Source organism: Bidens hawaiensis, unplaced genomic scaffold (genome assembly GCF_021521415.1).
Source record: "Bidens hawaiensis isolate Kalapana, Puna unplaced genomic scaffold, B.hawaiensis_p1.1 tig00004817_1, whole genome shotgun sequence".
Taxonomy (NCBI): domain Eukaryota; kingdom Viridiplantae; phylum Streptophyta; class Magnoliopsida; order Asterales; family Asteraceae; genus Bidens; species Bidens hawaiensis.
This window is the reverse complement of record NW_027491300.1, coordinates 173,291-182,700: the sequence shown is the minus strand read 5'-3', so window position 1 is coordinate 182,700 and position 9,410 is coordinate 173,291.

Here is a 9,410-nt window from a genome sequence, read left to right as displayed (position 1 = left end):
TCAACAAACCCATTTTGTTGTGGAATGTACGGGTCACTAAATTGACAATCTATCCCTTTAGAATGACAAAAGTCATCAACTTCTTTGTTTCAAAACTCAGTTCCATTGTCGCTTCTGATATACGTGACCCTTTTATCAGTTTGATACTCCATAAGTGTCATGAACATGATCAGAAAGTTAGCGGCTTCGTCTTTTTGCCCTAGAAGGAAAGTCCAACTAAAACGAGAAAACTCATCAGTAACAACAAGACAATAGGCTTTTCGGCCTATTGCCATAGGATTAATTGGACCAAATAAATCCATGTGTAACAGCTGAAGAATGGATTAAATGGAATTAACAATTTTGGGTTTGTGAGGGAGTTTGTGTTATTTGCATTTAGAGAATGAAAGAAATTTTTCAATACAAGAGAAAGTTTTAACATACCAACCCCTCACATGCTCACATTTGACCAATGTGTTTAAATTCTTAAAGTTGACATGACCGAGTCATCATGCCTAAGTGATGAATCTTTCTCCGAGGCCTTGTATATCAAACATGAAGCGGTTCGATGTGAATATGAACTTCTCATGTCCAATATATAAGCATATTTATGCCTCGTAGTACGCATCAAGATCCATTCTTTAGGGACTTTGAATCCTGGTTTCAATAACAAGCATTCATGTTTAGTAAATAGGGTGGAGAACTTCTTATCACAAATTTGAGAGACGCTAAGCAGATTGTGGGTGAGCTGTTCCTAGAGATTGACATCATCGAAGGTCAAACTACCATTTGAGATCTTTCCTCTCTTTGTTATTCTACCACCTGAATCACCAGCAAATGAAATGGATCCACCATCGAACGGTTGAACGTCAAATAGTAAGGTTTCTTATTCGGTCATGTGTCTGGTACATCCACTATTCAAGTACCTGATACTGTTGACAGGCCTTCTTGATTAACCCTACACACATTGGTAATCAGTTAGAGGTGGGCTTTCAAAACACGCAAGAAAATCACCAAAATTTACTTTATTTTATGGAAAAATGAAAAGTTGTGGTGAATCTAAATAAGAAGAGCAGTCATTGGGAACCCATGCAGAGGCATGTTCTCTAGTTTTAGAAGATCTTTTGGACCGTCTTTTCTATGTTTTCAAAACAAGATCCTCCGATCTTTCGAGCCTTGGATTTCGTTTCTCATGTGTTTTTGGTGGACTCCTAGACTTTTCGGTCTTTGGACCCCTTTTTGATCTTTCCTTCTTGATTATCCAAAAAGGTTTCTTTATTTTTCTGTCATTGTTGGATCTCACATCCATTTCACTGACTTCACTTGTAGTTTGATCAGTCCTTGATCTTGAGCTGCAAGCAACATGAAATTGGGACTGACTAAGCTATATTTTCATATCCTTTTGTTGCCTATGCTAGTTCTTGCAGTGTCTTTCAAGGTGAGAAGCGTTTCCACACACAAAACAACATTTTATTTTAGGAGCACTATAGAACTCATCTGAACTATTATATGGTTGATGTGGTGAGAAAGGTGATCCTTGGAGGGGAACATGACTGTTAAACCCATATGATTTATGACCTTGATTGTCAAATGCATTAGGGAAATATGATTTAACGAAGTTTTGCTAATTCTGACCATAGTAGTTGTTATCACAGAAGTTGTATGACTTAGGATTCCTTGATTGATTAGTTGTTAGAGAAAAAAATCATTTACTTGGTGGAACATATTTACTTAAAGTACTTATCTTTTCCTTTAAAAAAATTTGTTTATGCATGAATTATCCTCAAACTTACAACTTGTTGATGAACAACTTGGTATCTTCTCATCAATAGATTTACTCAAATTAACATTATTATTAACAAAAGTGTCATCATAAATAGTTTCACAATCACTAACTGAAATAACATCAACATTTCATTCAAAATAATGTGAGAAGAGCCAACATCAACACTTTCACAGATGACATCACTATCCGAAGATAAGTTCAATGTATTTTGCATGGAAACAAGAATATTATTATAGACAGAGTTGACAAATGATTTGTTTTGGATTCACATTAGAATCAAAAAGTGAATTTAAAACTATTTTCTTCTCACAACTCATGTCCTTTTCCACAGACCCACTTTCATCTAGAACTAACTGGCATTTGGATTGGATCAACGATTTTTGGAAAGGAGGAACAAATATCTTCAGTTTTGGTACGTGACCAATTCCGTGGACCATTTCATCCTCGGGAGGAGTATTGAAACTAAAGTGAGGCAGGGATGTATAATTATTGTTAAAGGCGGTGGAATGGTTGTATACTCATAACCCAACCCCGTCTTTTGTTTGACACCCATTTTTTCTCCAATAATACCATTAAGTTTATCAGACGACATCTCAAACTTTTTTGCAGTTATTTTTCTTTGAGCAAGATCTGAATCAAGTTCTTATTTTTAGCATTTAACTCAACAATACATTTTTGGTGGGACTCAACTTGCAAATTAGACTAAAACAAATTTAGATGTAAGTTTGCCATATCATCAAGATGTGTTTTAATTCTAGTAGTGAATATCTTTTCAACTTTATTTTATTCATCATTCTAATATTTATAGCCTAGATTTCTCTAATTAGGGTGACATTATGAGTTCTATAACTCTCTACTTTATAAATACATGCTTGAGATCAAAGATGTTTGTGTACCTCGGGAGTTTAAGGATTGCCTTGTTTTCCTTCTGATGCAATGCTTGAAAAAGCTTGATCTCCATTCATGAATGCCATTCTAGCGAAGTTCAAAGGATTCATTAGCTTACCAAATTGACCCTCCCAGTCTTGTCCGGATGTTTCATCAAACTGGATGATCAGTGCCTTAGAGCTTGAGCTTGAGTTCCCATTAGTTGAATGTCTTTGACTGATTCTTGGAACTCTTTGACCCTAACTTTTCCCTATTGATTTCATATCATTTTTCTTCACATCTTCACTATTAGAGACTTCAACGATCTTAACATCATTTCCAGGTTGTGTTGGGTTGGAGCACTCTCTTGCAAAGTGTCAGCTTTCATTGAAATTGTAACAACGAAGCTGATTTTTGTCAAGGTCAATGCTCTTGCTGGTGGATTCTCTGAAGTTGTTCTTCCCATATTTCTTCATGAACATGGTGGCCCTATGAACTATCATGGCCATGTGGTACCTGATGTCCATCTTTTCAAGATCCTTTTCATTGATATCGAGGATGTCTCCTTGATGAAATGATGGAGGTAGCAGGTTCTTTGCATCAATTCTTCATGGCTTGCCATAAAATCATGGAAGAGTGTAATGTGGGAATGATCAACTTGAGCAAATTGAATTGAAGTACAAGTTCTGCTACTTACTGACTTGTTTATCCCATGAGCCTTGTGAGCTTGTTCAACGACTTTGTTTACATCATCTTGGAATGAGCTGGACGAAGCCGCTTGATTCACAGATATTTTGAATGCACTGACATTGTCTGACTGAGGGAGCATACAGTTTCACTCCACTGACTGCATGAACTGTTGGATATGATTGGCTGAGAAAAGCTGAGTTGATTCTGAAGCAAGTAGAAATTCCGGCTTGATTTAGAGAGCTAACATGGTTATTCAATCAAAGCTTATCATCCATTTCAAATGATTTGACGATGGAGATCAAGTCAGACATAGTAGTAACATTGAGAGTTGTTGTTCTTTTGATGGTGATAACATTGTTATTCCATGTATAGGTATTCAACGACTAGTGATTGATTTCAGATATGTCATAGTTGATTCCAAAGCTTCTCATTTTGGTAATCAACTTCTCAAATCTCCCAGTGAGAGTTCCAATGGATTCTCCTTGAATGTGATTGAACATATTGAATTATCCCCTCAACATTCCATTTCAACTGTTTCTCATCTCAAGATTACCCTCAAATCTTTCAACTAAACCTTCCCAAAGACCCTTAGCCGTTGAAAACTCTCTCATAGTTTGAGCTATATCAGCAGATAGACACAAACTTAGCACACCATATGCCTTTTCATCATCAAGAAGAAGTTTCTTATCAATTTTAGTATAGCTTTAAATTGGTGCATCAACTAGTCCATCATCAGTTTGAACGGTAGTCTTGTGAGGTCCATCTTCAATTGATCGAAGCAATGCATAATTAGTCATTCTTATTAATTTCTTAAATATCCATTTGAAATCATCAAAGTTACTTTCAAAGGTTATAAGTTTAGGAGGTTTAGTTGTAGTTCTAGCCTCATTCTCAAGCATTAGGGAGCTCTTCAACAACTCAGGATCGTGTGACATCTTGTTAATTAAATCAGAAAAACCAGACAGTTTTGAAAGTGCAACAGTTTCTGTCCAAGTACAAACGAATCGAATCGACAAAAATGAACTGAATCGAATTGTTAATTGAATCAAAACTAATACATAAGTTTGATTCGACTCAATTGAAAAACTCGATTAATCCGGAATGTAAGTTCGATTCGACTGGATTGAAAAACTCAATTCGACTTATTTCCATAAATCGATTCAATTGGTTTTAAAATTCGACTCGAATGATTTCAAAATTCAACTCGATTCAACTTTCAAAATACTATTCGATTCAAAATTCCAAATCTCGATTCGAATTTCCAGAAAGTATATTTTTCATTTTTCACATACGGATCTTGACCAAGTACATACTTACAACTTTCAAACCTTCAAACACCACAACAAGCCCGAAACACACTTAAGCAACTTCAAACACAACTTATTAACCAATTTCAAGCATGCAAACACTTTTCTTAAGACCAAAACCCACTTCAACACTTAAACACAAGCCTCAAACACATAAACAAGACCAAAATCCAAGGTTGTGTCCCAAGAACCACAACTTGTAGAGTCGAAAGCTCTGATACCAACTGTAGGTCCTAAACACGATTCAAACAACTATGTTCTTGAACCAATCTCTTATACTAGCTAGCAGAAATCACTAGTAGAGAACCGAGATCTCAAATCTTGTTGTGTTTTGTTTATTACCCGAAATGTAAAATATAGAGAGAATGTATATAGAATTGGTAGATATGGATAAGAAAGTTATACGAAAGGTTTTGTTACATGGGAATGTCTCACCTATTTTATAGGTGAGAGCATTCCACGATTTCTTCTACTATTATCGGCCCAATGGGCTCAACATTACAAAACTTTGGGCCCAAACATACATAAATGAAACTGAAAGCAAATAAGTTACAACGTGAATAATACCAAATAATACAAAAGACTATGTAACAAAACGGGGCCCTACAAATATGTAGGCAAAAAAAACTCTAAAATAAACTAATAAAAACTAATTAAAATATCATAAACCAAATATACATTAAAATCGGAAAAGGTAAATAAAAAAAACTAAGATATTTTACCCATTTGCTTGTTTAAAAAAATAATAATTAAAAGGCACAATAATAAAAAAGATAATTGTGTTTCATTATTATTATTTATAATTGTGTTTTTTATTCTTTTTATTGATTATATTTTTTTTCTTAAGATTGCGTCTTTTTTTTCTTGATATATTTTGTATTATATTTTACTCGGTATGATGTTATATTTTGTGATTTATTTTGTCCTTTTATTTATTTTTGTGTTTTTATGTTTATTTTCGTCATTGCGTGTATTTACTTCGACATTGGGTTTTTTTTAATGAGAACGACGGGCGAAACACTTTAATTCTTTTTACATTTTTCGTTTTTGATTAATATTTTGAGTTATGGTTTTTTTTAAAATTATTTTTCTTGCTTTTGTAAGGTTTTTTTATGTCACGAATACTTCTCACTATTCTGAGCTTTGTCTCCCTTTTTACCCATACCTAAATTGGAAATGAGTCTTGGATAGGGCCTTAAATATGTTAAATAACCTAGACATTTTAGGCTGGGACAATAGCCAGAAGGCCTGGAAACGTGATACATATGTAGGTTCCCAGCCGGATCTACACGAGATATCACGAACTACGCAGGTGCGGAATCCCTACGTAAGACGTTACGAGTATAGAAAACAATACGATTAACACACGATAATCAAACACGTTGTATACCAACTTTAAACACGTGATACGAAGATCACTTGGTTACAGACTCTCTCTGACTCGAATACATAAAAACTGAATGAATGATTAATTACCAATAAGCCGTAACATATAGCTTATATAATCACGACAACTTCGCCTGGCATGTTCAGGCGAAGTTGTCACTAACTTCGCTTGACTAACAAGTTCGCTCATATCAGCGAACTTGTTAGCAACTTCGCTTATACAAAACATAAAACATTACAAACACAATTACAGACACTAGACACTGAACTACTGACATCATGCACCAACAGACTCCCCCTTGGCAGTAGCTTCATCTCTTTAGCTTCAAACACGTGTCTTGTAATCTTCAACCTTGTATCTTCACGCATGCACTTCTTCTCTAACACAAACCGACACAACTCTTTGATATTTCCTTGCTTCGTCTTTCCAAGCAGGAATATAAAAGATTTTCTTCTCATTGAGCACCTGCAGATCAGCTTGCGATAAGTTTACCAAATGCATCGGATCGTAAACTCTTAGTACCTCTTGCTCATCCTCGTCTTCCATCACCGCCTCAGCTGTCTCACAATCTACAAACCACCACTTTAGGTCTTTAAGCACATCCTTGGGCATAAGCTTCATCGGTACTTCTTTAAGGCACCGGATCGGTTTATACTTCATGACCATCCAAGGCTTTCCATCAGCTCTCAAACCTCTATCCTTGTCTTCAACAAGTTTTCCCTTTTGTGGCTTCAACAGCTCAAATTTCTTCTCTTTTATACTTTCTTTCCATACAATTTTCCCAATAACTCTAGCCATATTATCGTCACTTCGATTGATTAACCCCAATCTGGCTAAGTCTTTCACTTCACATTCCGGCAGTGTATTCAACGATCTTAACAGTCTTTTAAAATACTGAACGCCGTCATACCTTTTAATCACGAAGAGCCTCAACTGCTCATCATAGATCCAGCATATAATCCCTTTCTTCGCTTCAGCATAGCCTTTAATGTTGTAACTCTTCTTAAACATTGTAGGGACCGCCGGTTTCTTCGTTTTGACGAACCACTGAGCATAGCCTTCCTTCCATCTAGGCTGCTCTTCCCATTCAGACTCATCGCTTCCAATCTGTTTACTCATATCAGCTTTCTCAACATCTGGAATGTCATGCTCCACATTCTCTTCTACTATCTCTCCCTCTTCAATCTCATAACCAATCACAATATCTTCTCCAATCTTCTCTATCACATCACTTGGTAGAATATCATCATCACCAACCAAGTCATCATCCATCTCCTCTACGTCCACCACCACCACATCATCACCACCAGCTGCAGATGTCGACTCCCCCTGAGTTGTGGAAGTTCCAAGAGCTTGAGTAGTTCTTGGTAGCTCACCACCTGCATCTTTCGACGCATTGGGATCATCGTCTCTATCATTTCTTCTCTTGGTCCTCAACTCGTCGCCTTTACAGCTCGTCTCCCCCTGAGATGCCAAGAACTCCTTCAGAGCATCTATGATCTTTCCATGTTCTACAAGTAGGGACGACTGCATCTGATTCTCTACAACTAGGCGTTGAATAGCCTGGGTCTGGATAAGATTCACCCTTGATTGTTCTGCCATGACCCGTTCAAGTGCAGCTATTCGTTCTGAGTCTGAGAGGGTTGCATCGAAATCGAACCTCATATGTGAAATGTCTTGAGTGTACTGAGGAGGGATTTCCGATGTCACCGGGACCTCAAAAGTAGAAATAGACGTAACCGCAGGTGGTATCGTCACCGATAGCCCTGCAGTGGCCACAACAGTCGACTCAATAAAGCGTGCCACGACCTCCGATGGAGTAACAGTCGGAGGCGGCAACGAAACGATCACGGGAGTCGAAAGTTGGAAAGTAGTGGGTGGGAGGCCAAATGTAGATGAGGTAGCCACTACAGGAACACCCGTAGCGCTTGGCCTTGTAACCTGTAGGGATGAGGGAACCATTGTCATACCGGATAGTGCTGGTGGAGTGAAACGTACCACCCTAGAGCTTTCACCGGCTCCTGATCCTGCACCTATCCGTTCCCTTCTTGACCTCCTTATCAACTGTTGTACCTCTTCCTTATAGTCTGATTCGTCATCATCATCTGTTCTCTTTCTTTTCCCATGTAGTCTTTCTCGAGTCACCATAATCCTTCTCGCCTCTGCCACTTCATCATCAGAATCTGAGCCAGCCACCGTTGTAGCTGCCCTAGTAACATGCACAGTCGAGGCACGTTCAACTGGGACCTGAACGTTCTCCTCTGGATCCACCCGATCCATATCAAAGAATCCTTGACCACCAAATTCTGCATCAAGGTCCACTTCCTCCTCCGGTGACACAACAGGAGCAGCAGGTATAGCTTGAGGTGCTCCTGCCTGTTGTGGTGCCGGGTCCCTAAACTCATCCCCACGAGCAGGCACATACTCCGGGTTGATTAAGTACCCAAAGAGTGGAGTATGGCGAGGACGAAGCTCAGGTTTGCTCCTCGCACTGGAGGATCGACACTGGGCGAAGATCCGTTTGTTCACACTCTCTACATATCGGATCGGACGACGCTGAGGAAGTGTTGGAGCAACATGATTCAAGATCATTTGAAGGAATCTTGGATACATGATGAACCGCTCACGCGCCATCGCTCTTCGTTGACGATCAATCTCGTAAAAGACCATCTGACTAAAGCTGAATCGCTTGTTGTATGTCAGAGCAGTCATCGCTGACTGCATGGTCGCGCCCATGCCATCAGTGCCCGCCTTTCTCCCTGACATGCATACTATCATAACATGCATGAGAAAGCGCCACTGGTCAAGCAGAAATCCCTTCCTTCTCTGCGAATCCCCCAAGGGACCAGAATAACCCATCCTCAAAAATGCCCCATCGCGGAAAGGAGCTACAAACTCCGTCGGGTCATCCCTTGTTTCGTTTCCAAACCCGCAGAGCCGCCCGTATATGTTCAGAAGAGAACTGAACAATTTGATTGTTGACGGTTGCGCGCATCACCGGGGGCTCGACTCTACAGTCGTATTCCACGGTCTGCCAGAAATCCTCAATGTTGGGTAAGAATATCGGCAGAGTTGTTGTAATGGCGTGGAATATCCTCGAGCGTAAAAGGAATGTGATGATTTCGCGGAAATCATCAACTCCGCTCGCTTCCGGGTCTAAGGTGATATACATGTTGTGACCCGGGAAGAACTGTCTTTGCTGATCACCTCCGTCATCACCGCCTGCACCACCTGCTCCAGCAACAGCAGCCATATCTGCAACAAACAGGTTAAGTTAGATAAGCGTTAAAGCGAATCACAAGTTCGCCTGTTACCATGAGCGAAGTTGTGATCAATTCTGTATAGGCGAAGTTAATGGTGAGGCGAAGTTGGGAAACAACTTCGCTTCAACTTG